Source organism: Salmo salar, chromosome ssa23 (assembly GCF_905237065.1).
Source record: "Salmo salar chromosome ssa23, Ssal_v3.1, whole genome shotgun sequence".
Classification (NCBI taxonomy): domain Eukaryota; kingdom Metazoa; phylum Chordata; class Actinopteri; order Salmoniformes; family Salmonidae; genus Salmo; species Salmo salar.
Genome location: NC_059464.1, coordinates 16,693,790 through 16,712,408, shown reverse-complemented (window position 1 = coordinate 16,712,408; position 18,619 = coordinate 16,693,790). Strand labels below are relative to the sequence as shown.

The following is an 18,619-nucleotide window of genomic DNA, read 5'->3' as shown; positions in this document are numbered from 1 at the left end:
AAACAGTCAACTAATAAGGCAGTTGGGTGGACAGCTTTGTAGTGCTGAAACGTGAAGCGGTGGCCACGGCGTAATCAAACCGAGGTAGGCAGCGCATGGTACTGAAAGTAATTTGATTCATTAATTTCAAAACATTTCTCAATTTGAATTCAACTTCAGTAACAACAAGAGGGCTTTGTGTTGGAGCCTATTTCTTCCTATTTAAGAAATAAGAGGTAGGCCTACCTGTTTGACAGACAGATTTGTACTAAGCCAAATCCTCCAATACTGTCATCTCACCATGCACTCCTTAAATACCTTTTTGTCTGTGAAGGGCTTGGTGTGTTTGGTTAAAACCAGAGCTCAAATTGTGAGGGTATTTGAGGGTAAGGCATACCCTTTGTTAAAGAAAATGTCAAAGGATACTCCTTGTTATCTTAAAATGGCACCTGATTATATAAAACGTTCTATAAAACTGCTTAACTCTGTGATGCCATATGCTAGAAAATAGCTTTAAAATGCCCACGATTCCGAGGTATATGGTGATATCTTTAGTTAGTCTTATTTTGAAGCTGAGCTCTGGCCTTCTATATTCGAGAAATCAAGGAGACAAACCATTTACTTTGCTATTCTGTCTCTATAAATTGAGCTATTCACTGTGAAAAGATAAGATGTTTATACCCAGGTAGCTTTTAGGAATGCGCCAATGACCTTCTGTTGTTGGGTTAAGTAACGGACGAGAAGCCAGAAGTTGAAGCTTACATTTTTCTGTGTCGGTCAGGCCTCTGTCTGGGTGGAAAGGCAATATTTTTTTAAGTAGGTTACCATGTTTAGATTCATAAGAATGTCTAATATTTAATTATTTGCAAACAGCGACAGTTTCGTTGCAAACAAGACACCTCTGGTTTGACATTGGAGAAATATGATAAGAATAAATATTTCTCTATCCATTCTTCCCTGAAAATTCTATTTTCATTGTCAACCTTTCTTAAAGCGACATTTTCTCTTCATTGAAAGCTGATTTTTTTGTGTGTGTGATTTTTATCAGTGTAATCAGATCAAAATTATTATTTTATTGTCGAATTGATTATATACTAACCAGATGTGTTTAAAATGTTGTTCAATTTGTAGTGTAAGCCTATTTTTGGGGCTGCTATTATATGCAACAACAAGAAAATTGGGCCCGTGGCTAAAACCAGTTGCCAATTTTGGGCCCCTAATCTACTGAAAAGTAGTGCCTAAAAAAAGACTAACGGTGTGTGTGTGTGTGTGTGTGTGTGTTTGCTCCGCACTTTCCCCTCTGTGTGTGTGCGTGTGTCCTCTCCCCTCAGCTGGCAGAGCGGCTGAATCAGTGTGAGGGAATGGCACAACTCAGTGACACAGCTGACGACAGGCCTGGACAGGACCCTGGCTGGCTACAGCAGCTGCGATGCAGACAGCAGGACATACGGGTGACCACACCACAATGCATCGTCATTGTACCCGTCATGTCTCTCTGTCACATGTTTTCATGTTCCTCTGTTTCTGTTGGATATGATGATTACAGTATAAAACATATTTATTGAGTACAAACAACCTTGTGTAGAGTAGGGATTTGTTGTTGTTGATTGAGTAAGGGTCATAAATGGGACTCACTAAATCCTGGATATTAGGATAGATATGGATATTAGCCTACAGTATAACCCACTGGTACTGGTAGGTTATCAGGTGAGTGAAATTATGTCAGTAGGCACTTATGTCAAGGTTACTGAGGTGGTAAGTATTTACTATAGTCCAGATGGCAAGACTAGTGTCTGGTTTAAACGTGTCTCTACCTGCACAATGTTTGACCTTACATAGACACTGATAGCATTGTAATTACTACATTATGATCCCTTTTTACCAATCAAATGATAAATGAATAACAATACCATACTCGTTTTTCTCTCCTCCAAAACATTCACTCCACATTAAGATGCTGTGGTTAAAACACATGTATTTGCTTAGATGGGGAGCTGTGGTTGTAGTGATACATACCTGGGACCTACAGTCCCAGATCATTATTTCAATGAATATTTAGTTTATTGGATTTATATAGCACTTTTTCAGATGCTCAAAGCATTTACATAGTAAGGGGGAACTTACCTCATCCACCACCAATGTGAAACACACCCCCAGTTTCTGCTTTGGTTTCCGTTTAGAATCAGACACCGGTGACCTTTCTGTGAGGGGTGATGCATGTGCAGGCACAGCAGATCAACGTCCCACCTCTGCTGCCAGTCATGGCTTCTTACAATCAGCCTGCAGTGCCCCTTGTGGCGGGAGGTCAGGACTACAGTTACCACAACACAGACACTGCCCATGCTCAGGATTGTCCTTCAGCCACGGAAGGTGAGACAATGGATGAGGGTCCTGGTTTTGATTGAGCAAACATACTCATGATTCACACCCGTTTCTAGTGATTTAATATTAAACATGCTCATTTAAGTTCACTCCTTTTCACAAATTTTGTGAATCATCTTACATGTTTCTGTCGTTAACTGTGATATGAGGACTTCATGCTTTGATTTCATTGTATTCTTCTAGAGGCTGATCATTCTTCTGTCCCAGGCATGGTGAGTCCTTGGGAGAGTTTTATTGACTACCGAACATACATCACATGTGATACACAAACATACCTCCCATTGGCACATACGAATTAGCGTTGAATTGAATTTGACATTGAATTTAATCCCTGTAAAGATTTCCAGTTATTTACTGAGCACCTGCTGTTTGTGTTAGGGGTGCTATATTTAATGTGTATACTCATAGTAAGGTTATGTTTATTGTCAAGGTGTACAACATTTTCAGCTAAGAGCTAATTACATCTAAATAAATAAATAAATAATCAAATCAATCATGTGAAAACATTAATTGTCCCATATGAATGTTGGGACGATGCCGGTGGCAGGATATTGTCATGGTTATGGAGGGCAGCAGGCATGCCAGCAGTGAGGGCACCAGGCCACCATCACAGAGGGGGGAAAGGCCACAGAGACAGACAAAATCCAACTAAAACAGGTGGGTAGAGCCTGAATCCTGTCTTCATGTCACAGCATCAAATAGGAACCAGGGGTTTGTTTTAATGAGCCCCTCTCTATCTATCTCTCTATCTATCTCTCTCTCTATCTGTCTCTGTCTGTCCTTCTGTGTGTGTGTCTCTGATCAGAGCAACAAGTCAGGGTGGTTTAGCAGCTGGTTCAAACCCGAGCCCAAAGAGCAGCAAAGTGAGACGTCTCACTATGCGGACTCAGCTGACCCTGTTCCCACTACGTTAAGGGTCAAGCATACCTACTTTTAACTCTTACCCAGCCATTAGACAGAGGACATAACAGCATGCGCTGCAGCCTGGATGTCAAGTCAGTGATCTCAAGTTTAGGTTTTGTAGTGTACCGTCCAACAAATCATGTCGATGGATATAACAACATTTTGTTATATCTTATAAACTTAGTGAAATATAAAAACGTTAATGAAAAGGATTCTTAAAATGAAGCGCTAAGGCAACCATTTTTGGATATTATTATTATTAGGATATTCAGAGTGTTTGACCTCCTTGTACTTCTCACAAGACCCAGCGGAGGTATTTGCTGTTGGTCAACCAACTCTTCCCAATTATTTGGCAGCGTTAGTAACACCTTCTGCATTTAAATACTGCTTCCACTGAGTGAATTGTATCATGCAAGTTAGATTAAAACTGTGATTTATAAGTTACTCTAAATAAGCTAAGTTAAGTCAGAAGTAATTGAAATGATTTTATTGTTTTTCTATATTCAATGATACCAGTATTTCAATATGTTTGAGACTGACTAGCTGATGAATTGTTGTACGTTTAACATACTTTTTATCAAAAGTATAGCCTACCAATTTCTGTCAAAGTAAAGCTTTTCAGAAAAACCCTAAATACATGATTACATAATCAGAGACAGGAGTAGCTTTCCTTGTGTCATAGAAGGTAGACTCTCAAAACTCACCACGAGGAAGCTATGAACAATCCTAATCATATCAGTCTATGTATGTATGCCCCTTTAACTGGAGGTTCTGAGACATAAGCAAACGTAACACATCCTAGTGTCATAAAAACAAATCTGTGTCGTCTGGTTGACTTTCCGAGTGATACCTTCTTAGTATGCTCAGTGCCCCTCGGTATGTATTCGTCGGTTACCTCGTTGTGCAGTAGTGGGTCACTGGGTCTTGTGCAATTATGTAACGCTAGGGTTGCAAAGAGAGTGAATTTTACTGGTAACTGTCTAACTTTACCAGTAAACTTTTGGAATTTTGGAAACTCTTTAATGTAATTTATAAAATGTCAAATATATAAAATCACAAATGAAGACTATTTAATATAAAAAAATTGAATAACAAAGATGTAAAACAATCTCCTAAATACAGCCCTTCAACTTAGTGAATAACGTTGCCGTTAAATATGGTTTTCAGCATGAAATATATTTTATATTTTTTTACACGCTTTTATTTATTTTGATCTGTCAATATGCGTTTGTTGTAAATGTTTTGGCAACAAACTGGAGAAGTTGTGAAAAAAAGTACATAGTTGGAAGAGTTGCAGTTAATTGAAAATATTCTTTTCATAAATTACGCGATTTTGTCTTGAATCGTAGTATATCTACTAGAAACTTGTGGACAATATGGACATAGATATAACGATTAAGAAACATTAATGAATATTTTATATGAATACATTTTTTAAAACGTTATTTAAGTATAAAGTACTAAAGTTACCATAGATGACCTGTTAATTACCAAAAATGTCAGTGACTTTGTGAAATTACCCATAGTTTTCGCCTAAAATGACATACCCAACTGCCTGTAGCTCAGGACAGGAAGCAAGGATATGCATATTATTGATACCATTTGAACAGAAACACTTTGAAGTTTGTGGAATGTGAAATTAATGTAGGAGAATATAACACATTAGATCTGGTAAAAGATAATTTAAAAAAAACAATAAATGTAAAAAAATAAAATTGTTTGTAATATCATCTTTGAAATGCAAGAGAAAGGCCATAATGTATTATTCCAGCCCAGGTGAAATTTAGATTTTGGCCACCAGATGGAGCAGTGTCTGTGCAAAGTTTTAGACTGATACAATGAACCATTGCATTTCTGTTAAAAATGTTACATCAAGACTGCCCAAATGTGCCTAATTGGTTAATTAATAAAGTTCATAACTGTGCACTCTCCTCAAACAATAGCCTGGTATTCTTTCACTGTAATATCTACTGTAAATTGGACAGTGCAGTTAGATTAACAAGAATTTAAGCTTTCTGCCAATAACAGATATGTCTATGTCCTGGGAAAATGTCTTGTTACTTACAACCTCATGCTAATCGCATTAGTCTACATTAGCTCCACCGTCCCGTGGGTGGGACACTGCTCTGTAGAGATCATTAAGAGGTTAACCTGTTAGGGCTAGGGGGCAGTATTGACACGGCCGGATAAAAAACGTACCCGATTTAATCTGGTTACTACTCCTGCCCAGTAACTAGAATATGCATATAATTATTGGCTTTGGATAGAAAACACCCTAAAGTTTCTAAAACTGTTTGAATGGTGTCTGTGAGTATAACAGAACTCAAATGGCAGGCCAAAACCTGAGAAGATTCCATGCAGGAAGTGGCCTGTCTGACAAGTTGTGTTTCATCTTGGCTCTTTTTATTGAAGACTGAGGATCTTTGCTCTAACATGACACTTCCTACGGCTCCCATAGGCTCTCAGAGCCCGGGAAAAAGCTGAACGATATCGAGGCAGCCTCTGGCTGAAACACATTATCGCTTTTGGCAAGTGGCCGATCAGAGTACTATGGCCTTAGGCGCGTGCCCGAGTCGACCGAATGCTTTATTTTCTTTCGTCTGTTTACCTAAACGCAGATTCCCGGTTGGAATATTATCGCTTTTTTATGAGAAAAATTGCATAAAAATTGATTTTAAACAGCGGTTGACATGCTTCGAAGTACGGTAATGGAATATTTAGAATTTTTTTGTCACGAATTGCGCCATGCACGTCACCCTTATTTACCCTTTCGGATAGTGTCTTGAACGCACGAACAAAAACGCTGCTGTTTGGATATAACTATGGATTATTTTGAACCAAACCAACATTTGTTATTGAAGTAGAAGTCCTGGGAGTGCATTCTGACGAAGACAGCAAAGGTAAAAACATTTTTCTTATAGTAAATCTGACTTTGGTGAGTGCTAAACTTGCTGGGTGTCTAAATAGCTAGCCCTGTGATGCCGGGCTATCTACTGAGAATATTGCAAAATGTGCTTTCACCGAAAAGCTATTTTAAAATCGGACATATCGAGTGCATAGAGGAGTTCTGTATCTATAATTCTTAAAATAATTGTTATGCTTTTTGTGAATGTTTATCGTGAGTAATTTAGTAAATTCACCGGCAGTGTTCGGTGGGAATGCTAGTCACATGCTAGTCACATGCTAATGTAAAAAGCTGGTTTTTGATATAAATATGAACTTGATTGAACAAAACATGCATGTATTGTATAACATAATGTCCTAGGGTTGTCATCTGATGAAGATCATCAAAGGTTAGTGCTGCATTTAGCTGTGGTTTGGGTTTATGTGACATTATATGCTAGCTTGAAAAATGGGTGTCTGATTATTTCTGGCTGGGTACTCTGCTGACATAATCTAATGTTTTGCTTTCGTTGTAAAGCCTTTTTGAAATCGGACAGTGTGGTTAGATTAACGAGAGTCTTGTCTTTAAAATGGTGTAAAATAGTCATATGTTTGAAAAATTGAAGTTTTTGCATTTTTGAGGTTTTTGAATAACGCGCCACGGGATTACACTGGCTGTTACGTAGGTGGGACGATTTGGTGCCACCTACCTTAGAGTGGTTAAACAGTTTGGAAAATTCCAGAAAATTATGTTATGGCTTTATAAGCTTCTGATAGGCTAATTGACATAATTTGAGTCAATTGGAGGTGTACCTGTGGATGTATTTCAAGGCCTACCTTCAAACTCAGTGCCTTTGCTTGACATCATGGGAAAATCTAAAGAAATCAGCCAAGACCTCAGAAAAAAAATTGTAGACCTCCACAAGTCTGGTTCATCCTTGGGAGCAATTTCCAAATGCCTGAAGGTACCACGTTCATCTGTACAAACAACAGTATGCAAGTATAAACACCATGGGACCACACAGCCGTCATACCATTCAGGAAGGAGACGCGTTCTATCTCCTAGAGATGAACATACTTTGGTGCGAAAAGTGCAAATCAATCACAGAACAACAGCAAAGGACCTTGTGAAGATGCTGGAGGAAATAGGTACAAAAGTATCTATATCCACAGTAAAACAAGTCATATATCGACATAACCTGAAAGGCTGCTCAGCAAGGAAGAAGCCACTGCTCCAAAACCGCCATAAAAAAGCCAGACTACGGTTTGCAACTGCACATGGGGACAAAGATCGTACTTTCTGGAGAAATGTCCTCTGGTCTGATGAAACAAAAATAGAACTGTTTGGCCATAATGACCATCGTTATGTTTGGAGGAAAAAGGGGGAGGCTTGCAAACCACAGAACACAATTCCAACTGTGAAGCACGGGGATGGCAGCATCATGTTGTGGGGATGCTTTGCTGCAGGAAGGACTGGTGCACTTCACAAAATAGATGGCTTCATGAGGGAGGAAAATTATGTGAATATATTGAAGCAACATCTCAAGACATCAGCCAGGAAGTTAATTCTTGGTCGCAAATGGGTCTTCCAAATGGACAATGACCCCAAGCATACTTCGAAAGCTGTAGGAAAATGGCTTAAGGACAACAAAGTCAAGGTATTGGAGTGGCCATCACAAAGCCCTAACCTCAATCCTGTAGAGTTGGGCAGAACTGAAAAAGTGTGTGCGAGCAAGGAGAACTACAAACCTGACTCAGTTACACCAGCTCTGTCAGGAGAAATGGGCCAAAATTCACCCAACTTATTGTGGGAAGCTTGTGGAAGGCTACCCAAAACGTTTGACCCAAGTTAAACAATTTAAAGGCAATGCTGCCAAATACTAATTGAGTGTATGTAAACTTCTGACCAACTGGGAATGTGATGAAATAAAAGCTGAAATAAATCATTCTCTCTACTATTATTCTGACATTTCACATTCTTAAAATAAAGTGGTGATCCTAACTGACCTAAGACAGGAGATTTTTACTAGGTTTAAATGTCAGGAATTGTGAAAAACTGAGTTTAAATGTATTTGGCTAAGGTGTATGTAAACTTCCAACTTCAACTGTATCATTGATTTCATTTCAATGTTGTTTGAGGTGCTTTGTGTATCACCACATTTGCCTGAGATGATTTTACTGCTCATTGCATCCAAGTTGCTTGACATAGCCATTTCAAAGAGTTGTCAGTAAAGCCAAGCTCATTAATATAAGCTCCCCACCCACTCAGCCTCTCTTTTCATACTTCCTGGTAGTTATATATATATATTACACATTTTTAACACATTTTTGGGGTAGGCACAAAACTACAGTCTTCCTTCGTATTTCCATTGATTATTTTAAACCGGTACCGGTTACCTTCAGACAAGTCCTGTGACACTTGTAAGGGTCATAGAGCAAAACGGGGAACACCATTGTGTTTGTCAGAATATCCCCTTTCCACAGTAGGGTCACATTAGTTTGGTTGCTACAGATGTTTTAATGAGAAGATTGATTTTCTGGATGTCTTATGGTCTGACGAACAAAGCTCTAGCTCTGCCACCTTTTACCGCAGATGTGGAAGTACAACATCTGTGGATGCAGAGGATTGAGACGCATCCAATGCAACAACAAAAAAAAGATATCTAACTTAAACTGACGGATGTTGATGGGGATTTTTTAAATTATGTTACTTAGAGTGATGCACCAATGCGTCAATCGACTCAGTTGCATTTTTTCATTTGATATCGAGATTATATCGTTTTTTAATATATTGCTACCGTGTGAATGTAGACTTTTCTGTTCACTTCCACCACTCCAGTCCAGACAACTGCTTGCTGGTTGTCTATTGAGCCAGGTGTGAATGTTGTGACAGCCCAAACCTATCCAACTGTTGCCAAGTTGACAGCCTGTGAGAATGTCTGTGAGAGGGTGTTGTACATGCAGGAATAGTCTTGTTTGGAACTCTCTTTCTTATTGGTCTATTAACTAATTTACTGTCTGGCAAATTAATTAATAGGCTGACCATAGGCTGACCAAAAGAGGTAGGAATTTCAGGCACTAAAAGGGCATTATCATTCTTTTCACAATGTCACAATATTATTCCAACCTCATATTGTGGTAATGTATATAAAACACAGGAAAATCACGTTTTTGATTGCACTGGGCCTTAACAGGGAGACTAAACCGATATCACGAGATGCCTTGCTCAAATCGATATCAAACAATATCGATATCGTATTAAATGATCGATATTGGTGTCAACCAATACTTCTAAGTGTTATTCAATCATGTTATTATATATATGTATGATAGACAATTATTTGCCACTGTGTTTAACAGAAATAAGGTTAAGGCCCTGTGAAATGCCCATAATTGCCCATAATTGTTCAATGCCCATAATTGAAATGCCATATGGTGCACTTTAAGTGTGGGTGAAGCATTTCTCAACACGCCTGGTGACATATCCTTTTACCATTAGTTAACTCTCCTGTCTCTCTGGCTCTAGGACTGGGAATAGTGACCCAGTTTCCAGCCAACGTGTCCCCCACCTGTTACACTGTCCTAAAATGCACACTATTCCCTATATTTCACTTACTTTAGTAGTGCACTATATAGAGAATGCGGTGCCATTTCGGACAGAGCTTGACACATACCAACTCAGTGGCCTTGTGGTTAGTGTCCACACTGAGATTGGAAGGTTTAGAGTTTCATCACCGGCCGGCCGCATCATACCAAAGACTGAAAAAAACAGGTCTTGTTTCATCTCTGTTTGGCAGTAAGGCCTTGCGATAGACTAGCGTCCTTTCCAGGGGGTATACATCAAGCTGCCTCATGCTGCAGAGACAGGATATAGGCACCTGCTTCTATGAGTTGTTCTGGCCCACATAAACCAAGGCTACTGAGGCTGCCAGTGTAATGGGTGGGGGCAAGGACATGTTGGCTGGACACCGCGTCACCATTCTCAGCCCCAAAGTAGGAGAGGCCGCTGCTAGTAAGATTCCTGGTCAAGTCAACAGTGAAAACTCTCTCATTCCTGATTTTGTTTCACAACACCTTAAAGAAGGAGTGGCAAAACATGCCTTTTTATGTAGACTGATATACTGTAGAGTGGCTTATATGTGCTGGATAGATTTTGTAGGAGATAGTGTTCCATTTTGGCTTTTCTACAAGTGTTAAGGGGTGAAAACTGACTTCACCTAAATCCTGTATTGCAGCATGAGAGTATTTTACAGGTAAACAAATAAGATGGGTATGGTGCTGATAATTATAAAGTAGGTTCTACAAAACCCTTATAAACAAAATGCAAATAACTATGAGTCTTTATTTCTTTTTTATTTAACATCTTTATTTTCAGGGTCTTGTAGGGGGAAATTTATCTTCTGCCCATCACCAGTTCAATAGATTCTGTTCTGTGACCCATAAACTGTAAATGCGCGTGTGTACATTGAAAGTATGTGGGTGGTAATGTATATGTGGTAATGTCGATTGATAAATTAAACCTGTCACTAACATGGATCATCAGCAAGAGAAAAAACTAAATTAAGATGACTTATTTGCTATCTGATACTGGTGCGTTGCTGGGTTAATGTCACGTCCTGACCAGTAAAGGGGTTATTTGTTATTGTAGTTTGGTCAGGACGTGACAGGGGGGTGTTTGTTTTATGTGGTTCGGGGTTTGTTGGGATATGTGTTTATGTAGAGGGGTGTTTGTTTAGAGTATTCCGGGGTTTTGGTTATGTTCTATGTTTTGTATTTCTATGATCTGTCTATGTTGTGTATTTCTTTGTGTTGGCCTGGTATGGCTCTCAATCAGGAACAGCTGTACATCGTTATTGCTGATTGGGAGTCATACTTAGGTAGCCCTGTTTTCACATGTCCCTGGTGGGAAGTTGTTTTTGCATAGCTGTGTGTGTAGCCTGCAATACTGTGCGTTCGATCGTTTTCTTGTTTTGTTTTGTTCAGTGTTCAAATAAAGTTAAGATGAGCACTCAACCCGCTGCGCCTTGGTCCATTACGTACGATGACCGTTACAGAACTTCCCACCACAAACGGACCAAGCAGCGGTGTAAGGAGCAGCAGATGAATTATATGGACTATGGGGAATCATGGACATGGGAAAAAATTCTGGACGGGGCTGGACCATGGAGGAAGGCTGGAGTGGACCGGGACTGTTATATTGGTACACGGTTGGCATTTAAGCCTGAGAGGCAGCCCCAAGATTTTTTTTGGGGGGGGCATACGGGTAGTTTTGCTGGGCCAGGGTTAAGCCCCAAGCCAACTCCCCGTGCTTACCGGAGGCAGCATGTTACTGGTCAGGCCCCGTGCTATGGGGTGATGCGCACGGCGTCGAGGCCGAGCATTCACAGGCCGGTGTGCGCGGTGCCAGCGCCCCGCATTTGCCAGGGGGAAGCGGGCATCCAGCCAGTAAGGCTGGTGCCAGTACTGCGCCCGAGACCGCCAGTGCGCCTTCACGGCCCAGTGTATCCTCTTCCCGCTCCTCACACCAGCCACTAGGTGCGAGTATCCAGTCTGGCGTGTCCAAAGCCAGCCCCACACACCAGGCCTCCAGTGCGTCAGCCCAGTCCAACTCGTCCTGTTCCTGCTCCTCGCACTAGCCTTGGGGTGCGTGTCTCCAGTCTGGTACCTCCACTACCAGCCCCACGCATCAGGCTTTCAGTGCGCAGTCCCCGTCCAGAGCTTCCGACAACAGTACCCCATCCAGAGCTTCCGGCAATAGTGCCTCGTCCAGAGCTTCCGGCAATAGTGCCTCGTCCAGAGTGTCCGGCAACAGTGCCCCGTCTAGAGATGCCCCACAGTCCGGACCCAAGTGAGACGGCCCACAGTCCGGAACCGAGTGAGACGGCCCACAGTCCGGGACCGAGTGAGACGGCCCACAGTCCGGGACCGAGTGAGACGGCCCACAGTCCGGGACCGAGTGAGACGGCCCACAGTCCGGGACCGAGTGTGACGGCCCACAGTCCGGGACCGAGTGTGACGGCCCACAGTCCGGGACCGAGTGTGACGGCCCACAGTCCGGGACCGAGTGAGACGGCCCACAGTCCGGGACCGAGTGAGACGGCCTACAGTCTGGAACCGGCGCAGCCAGAGTCGCCCTACAGTCCGGAACCGACGCAGCCAGAGTCGCCCTACAGTCCGGAGCTCCCAGAGTCGCCCTACAGTCCGGAGCTCCCAGAGTCGCCCTACAGTCCGGAGCTCCCAGGGTCGCCCTACAGTCCGGAGCTCCCAGAGTCGCCCTACAGTCCGGAGCTCCCAGAGTCGCCCTTCTGCCCGAGGTCTACAGTGACGCGCTTCAGCCCGAGGAATTCAGCGGGGGTGGACAGGTTAGGTGGGGGACTAAGGCCAGAGCCTGAGCCACCTCCACAGTAGGAGGTTTGGGGAGGGGGGGTGTAGCACGGGAACCGTCGGTGACAGCAGCCACCCTCCCTTCCCTCCCTTTAGTTTGGGGGGGTTTATTTTTGTGTTTAATTTTTGTGTGAGGTGCATCTGGGGTCTGCACCTTTGGGGGGGGGGTACTGTCACGTCCTGACCAGTAAAGGGGTTATTTGTTATTGTAGTTTGGTCAGGACGTGACAGGGGGGTGTTTGTTTTATGTGGTTCGGGGTTTGTTGGTATATGTGTTTATGTAGAGGGGTGTTTGTTTAGAGTATTCCGGGGTTATGTTCTATGTTTTGTATTTCTATGACCTGTCTATGTTGTGTATTTCTTTGTGTTGGCCTGGTATGGCTCTCAATCAGGAACAGCTCTACATCGTTGTTGCTGATTGGGAGTCATACTTAGGTAGCCCTGTTTTCACATGTCCCTGGTGGGAAGTTGTTTTTGCATAGCTGTGTGTGTAGCCTGCAATACTGTGCGTTCGATCGTTTTCTTGTTTTGTTTTGTTCAGTGTTCAAATAAAGTTAAGATGAGCACTCAACCCGCTGCACCTTGGTCCATTACGTACGACGACCGTTACAGATAAAATGTCCAGCTCCTGTCAGAAATATTTTCCAATATAGCTTATAAGCAATTATAGGATTACTATAGACATTATATAATACAAACCCCATTGCCAATGTAACTCTGTCATAGTTGAACCAGACTTCTCAGAACCAAAAATTATTCCACTCAATGAAAACGTGTTTTATCATATTTTATTCTCCATGATTTCAGCCTGTATGGTCAAAATGTAAATGCTTTTCAAATAAAATGGTCTATAATGTTTACATTATAAAAAACAATGAAAACTTGTTTAAGGGAGGATGGTGGGTGGGGCAGGGGAAGCTTGACAACTAAAATAACATTCTGCATTCTTCTGACATCTAGCAAATATTCACACAATATTTCTTGACCCACAGACACAAACATAAAAAGTGCCACCCTGGGCAAGAGTGCAAGGACGTCAGGTGTCCGTTATTTCTTCTCACTAATGTATCAACACACTAGGACGTGACTAGAGTCTATTTCCCCAGGTCGTTGCTGTAAATGAGAATGTTTTCTCAGTCAACTTACTAGGTTAAAAAAAAAAATTAAAAAAAATAAAGTATCTTTTATACCTGGTACTAACATGAATCTTTGTCCTGATCTTGTCCACATTAGGATTGTGCCCACATTTTCAGATATGCACCGACACATTAAAAGGTGTCTCTTATTTGTCCACTGTGTCAGCATTGTGACCATATTTTCGGGTCCCTCCCTGTATCCTAAATTATTTGATGGCCATTCTTTCAAAATAGCATGTATTTATTTTAAGACACCAGTGCTGGCTCCTCAGAGGAGGAAGTGGAGGACCATCCTACTCAGTGAATTTCAGGAAAAAATGTAAATAATGACACATTAAAAAAGTTATCCTTTTTAGATAAAACTACACAAAATATATCCACTTCACCAAATAACTGATTAAAACACACTGTTTTGAAACTAAAGTCTACAGTAGCCTCAACAGCACCCTCTAGGGTAGCACCAATGTAGCCGGTGGAGCCGGAGGACATCCTCCTCTGGGTACATTGACTTCAATACAAAACCTAGGAGGCTCATGGTTCTCACCCCTTCCATAGACCACAGTAATTATGACAACTTGTGGAGGACAGAGCTCTTGCACCAACTGCCATGTAGTCCACCCAATCATCAAAGGATCAGATAATTAATCTAGCACTGAAAGTATAAGCTACAGCTAGCTAGCACTGCAGTGCATAAAGTGTGGTGAATAGTTGACTCAAAGTGAGAGAAAGACAATTGTTAAACAGTTTTGAACAATTTAATTTCTTCAAAAATTAAAGAGAAGCAGCAGAGAGAAAGAGATGTTTTTGTATTTTTTTCTTAGTTTACCTTTCACTTAACAACCTGACTCAAACAGAGAGGAATGGTATTCATGTTAGCGAGCTGGCTAAGGCTATCCAACACTGCAACTCTTCCAAGTCAAGGTAAGCTTTCGGTTTTATTAATTTATTGCTACCGGGGCCCGCCGGTGTAACTGCTAAACTGCTTGCTGTACACTGTACTGCGTGATTGTACACATGGATTGGATTGTGGGTTTATGGTGCTTTCAAGACCATTGGTAACTCGGAAAAGAACGGGGTGAAATCAGGACGTCCGTGATCTTCAGGTCGGAAAGTGAGAGCTCTAGAAAGATGCCAGAGTTTCCAGCTTGGAATTCCGAGTTGGATGACCGTTTAACCTGTCTGGGCCAGTGGGACGCTTGCGTCCCACCCTAATCAACAGCCAGTGGAATCGCGTCGCGCTAAATGCAAAACCTCAAAAATGCTATAACTTCAATTTCTCAAACATATGACTATTTTACACCGTTTTATAGATACACCTCTCCTGAATCGAACCACGTTGTCCGATTTCAAAAAGGCTTTACAGCAAAAGCAAAACATTAGATTATGTCAGCAGAGTACCCAGCCAGAAATAATCACACAGCCATTTTCAAAGCAACTAGCATGCATCACAAATACCCAAAACACAGCTAAATGCAGCACTAACCTTTGACAACCTTCATCAGATGACACTCCTAGGACATCATGTTACACAACACATGCATTTTTTGTTCGATAAAGTTCATATTTATATATAAAAACAGCATTTTACATCGGCGCATGACGTTCAGAAAATCTTTTCCCTCAAATGCTTCCGGTGAATTTGCGCTACAATTTACAAAATTACTATTCGAAAACATTGTTAAAATGTAATATTGTCATTCAAAGACTTATAGATTAACATGTCTTGAATGCCATCGCTTTGCCAGATTTAAAAATAACTTTACTGGGAAATCACACTTTGCAATAAACGACGTGGTATGCCCAGAAAAAAAGTCTAGGCTATAAATGTTGGAGCCATCTTGGAACGATCAACCATCAAAAATACTATTGTAAATAATCCCTTACCTTTGATTATCTTTATCAGAAGGCACTTCTAGGAATCCCAGGTCCATAACAAATGTAGTTTTGTTCAAAAAAGTTAATAATTGATGTCCCAATAGTGTTAGCGCGCTCCGAAGGCTAGTGAAAATGTACCGTGTGCGTCTGACTTGTCGTCAGGAATGAGCAAAAAAAAAAAGTAAGTTCGTTCAAACATGTCAAACGTTGTATAACATAAATCTTTAGGGGCTTTTTCAACCAGGGCTTCAATAATATTCCATTGGGACGGTTGCATTGTCTTTCAAAACGTTTCGAAAAGGGAGAGTAGCCATGGGCGCCGACGTCACAATGGTAATGGCCCATCCCCTGTGACCAATATCAACAGCCTCTCTTTGGGTCAGTTACTACCATAGAAGACTCAAACCACTTTGTAAAGACTGGGGACATCTAGTGGAAGCCATAGGAAGTGCTAAATGATTCACAAGCCCCTGTGTGTTTCAATGGCAAATGTTTGAAGTGATATCCACACATCAGATTTCAGTTTCCTGTCAGGATTTGTCTCATTGTTTTGACTGCCATATGAGTTCTGTTATACTCACAGACACCATTCAAACAGTTTTAGAAACTTTAGGGTGTTTTCTATCCACATCAAAATATTATATGCATATTCTAGTTACTGCGCAGGAGTAGTAACCAGATTAAATCGGGTACGTTTTTTATCCGGCCGTGCAAATACTGCCCCCTATCCCTAACAGGTTTAAAACTGTTTTTTCCCATTCTGAGATAGTGCGTTCAAGACAACTGGAAACTGAAGTTGGAAGCCAGAGATTTCCGAGTTCCCAGTTGTTTTGAACACGGCAAGTCTAACGCATTAGTTTTAGTTTGTTGACTGTGATGTTAGCTAATATGGTGATAACGATGTAGACTGAGTAGCAGTCAGTGGTTAAGGTATGTGTCACGCTCGTCGCAGTGAATGGACCAAGGCGCAGCGGGTCGAGTACTCATCTTAACTTTATTAGTGAACACTAAATAAACAAAACAAGAAACGAACTAACAGTCTTGCAGGCTAGACAGCAGTGCTAAGAACAACCTCCCACAATTCCCAAAACAAACATACTCCTAATTATAGGACCTTCAATCAGAGTCAACGATAAACAGCTGCCTCCAATTGAAGGCCCAAATCCCAATACCTAAACATAGAAATAAACACCCTAGAATCGACATAGAAATATACAATATAGAACTAAACCAAAACCCCGGAATACAGTTAGGTGTCCAAACTGTTCATCAAAAAGCACACCAAAACACACAGGTAAAAGTAAAAAAAACTAAGATTTTTAATTGTATTTTTATAACAAACACAAATTCAATAAATAATGTTCAATACTGTACTTTCAAAGATTCAGATTGTTACCATATGATTAGCTAACCTTAGAACTGCACCCCCGAGACTGATCTCCACTTCATACATTATATGTGCATCCCAAATGGCACCCTATTCCCTATATAGTGCATTACTTTTGACCAGGAACCATAGGGTTGTGGTCAAAAGTAGTAAGCTGTATAAGGAATAGGGTGCCATTTGGGATGTACACAGATGCAGGATCTTCATTTGAGACAGTTTGCTTCAGCAGGACAATAATCCTGCAGCAACAGGAAATGTGAATTAGAATTAACAGACATTTTTGTAGGGGTTGATAAATCTTTCGTTATGGAAAATTTCTAAGTGGAAATTACAAACTTCAGAAGCCTTTTTAAACCTCAAATACTTTACAAGTTTTACATTTCCTGCACTGCAACAGGGTGATCAAATTAAGTATCTACATCTGTAGGTGTGCGTCTCAGATGTGCTCTTGTGTATAGTCACTCCCCTACAGATTAGCCTTCGCGTACCTACACTCTTAAAAATAAAGGCGTAAATTTGAAACAAATAAGGTAATTGAGCGCAATGCCATAGGGGAACGATTTTAGAGTCTCTGAAGATCCATACAAAATTTCAAAACCAGAAATGTTTCGGCCCTGCTGTAGGGTTTTAAGCCTTATTTGCATAATTCCCAGAGGGCCTTTTGAGTCAATTTTAGAGTTACCAGTACCACCCATGACTTTGTTTGCTAGTGACAGAGACACGGTTGTTGCATTCACTTGTTTTCAGTCCTGTGGCCTTCACCAAGTAAGATCATAAGTGAACATGCAGTCATTAAAGTTATATTCTTTAAGACAATATGTATTTCAGTGGCCTAAAGCTCATAGTTTACAGGTAACACCAGGCCTCCAAGTCACATTATACTGGCTTGCAAAGTGATGTGTAATTGCTATTGGAATCTAGCCAGAGTGGGGATATCCAACATTTGGCATTTGTATCCACCCGCAGCCTGCACTATGAATGACTGCTAAGTAAGACTATGATTTGAGACTACCATAAACATCTAAACTGGAACAACGATTTCAGTAACGGGTGCAATAAGTCCATGTAACAGATGAAGTCGGAAGTTTACATACACTTAGGTTGGAGTCATTAAAACTTGTTTTTCAACCACTCCACACATTTCTTGTTAACAAACTATAGTTTTGGCAAGTCGGTTAGGACATCTACTTTGTGAATGACAGAAGTAATTTTTCCAACAATTGTTTACAGACAGATTATTTGAATGTATCACAATTCCAGTGGGCCAGAAGTTTACATACACTAAATTGACTGTGCCTTTAAACAGCTTAGAAAATTCCAGAAAAGGATATCATGGCTTTAGAAGCTTCTGATAGGCTAATTGACATAATTTGAGTCAATTGGAGGTGTACCTGTGGATGTATTTCAAGGCCTACCTTCAAACTCAGTGCCTCTTTGCTTGACTTCATGAGAAAATGAAACGAAATCAGCCAAGACCTCAGAAAAATTGTAGACCTCCACAAGTCTGGTTCATCCTTGGGAGCAATTTCCAAACGCCTGAAGGTACCACATTCATCTGTACAAACAATAGTACGCAAGTATAAACACCATGGGACCACGCAGCGGTCATACCGATCAGGAAGGAGACGAGTTCTGTCTCCTAGAGATGAACGTACTTTGGCGCGAAAAGTGCAAATCAATCCCAGAACAA

The 18,619-nt window shown here is 41.0% G+C and overlaps 1 non-coding gene across 1 annotated transcript in view; it reads left to right on the top strand.

Annotated features, from left to right (window-relative positions):
* Nucleotides 1-18,619, top strand: part of LOC106584175 (uncharacterized) — a 49,821-nt gene that overhangs the window by 17,183 nt on the left and 14,019 nt on the right. The window contains exons 7-9 of the transcript XR_006761545.1: nucleotides 1,311-2,349; nucleotides 2,545-2,573; nucleotides 2,909-3,018. This is a non-coding gene — a transcript (uncharacterized protein). The remainder of the gene's footprint in view (nucleotides 1-1,310; nucleotides 2,350-2,544; nucleotides 2,574-2,908; nucleotides 3,019-18,619) is intronic.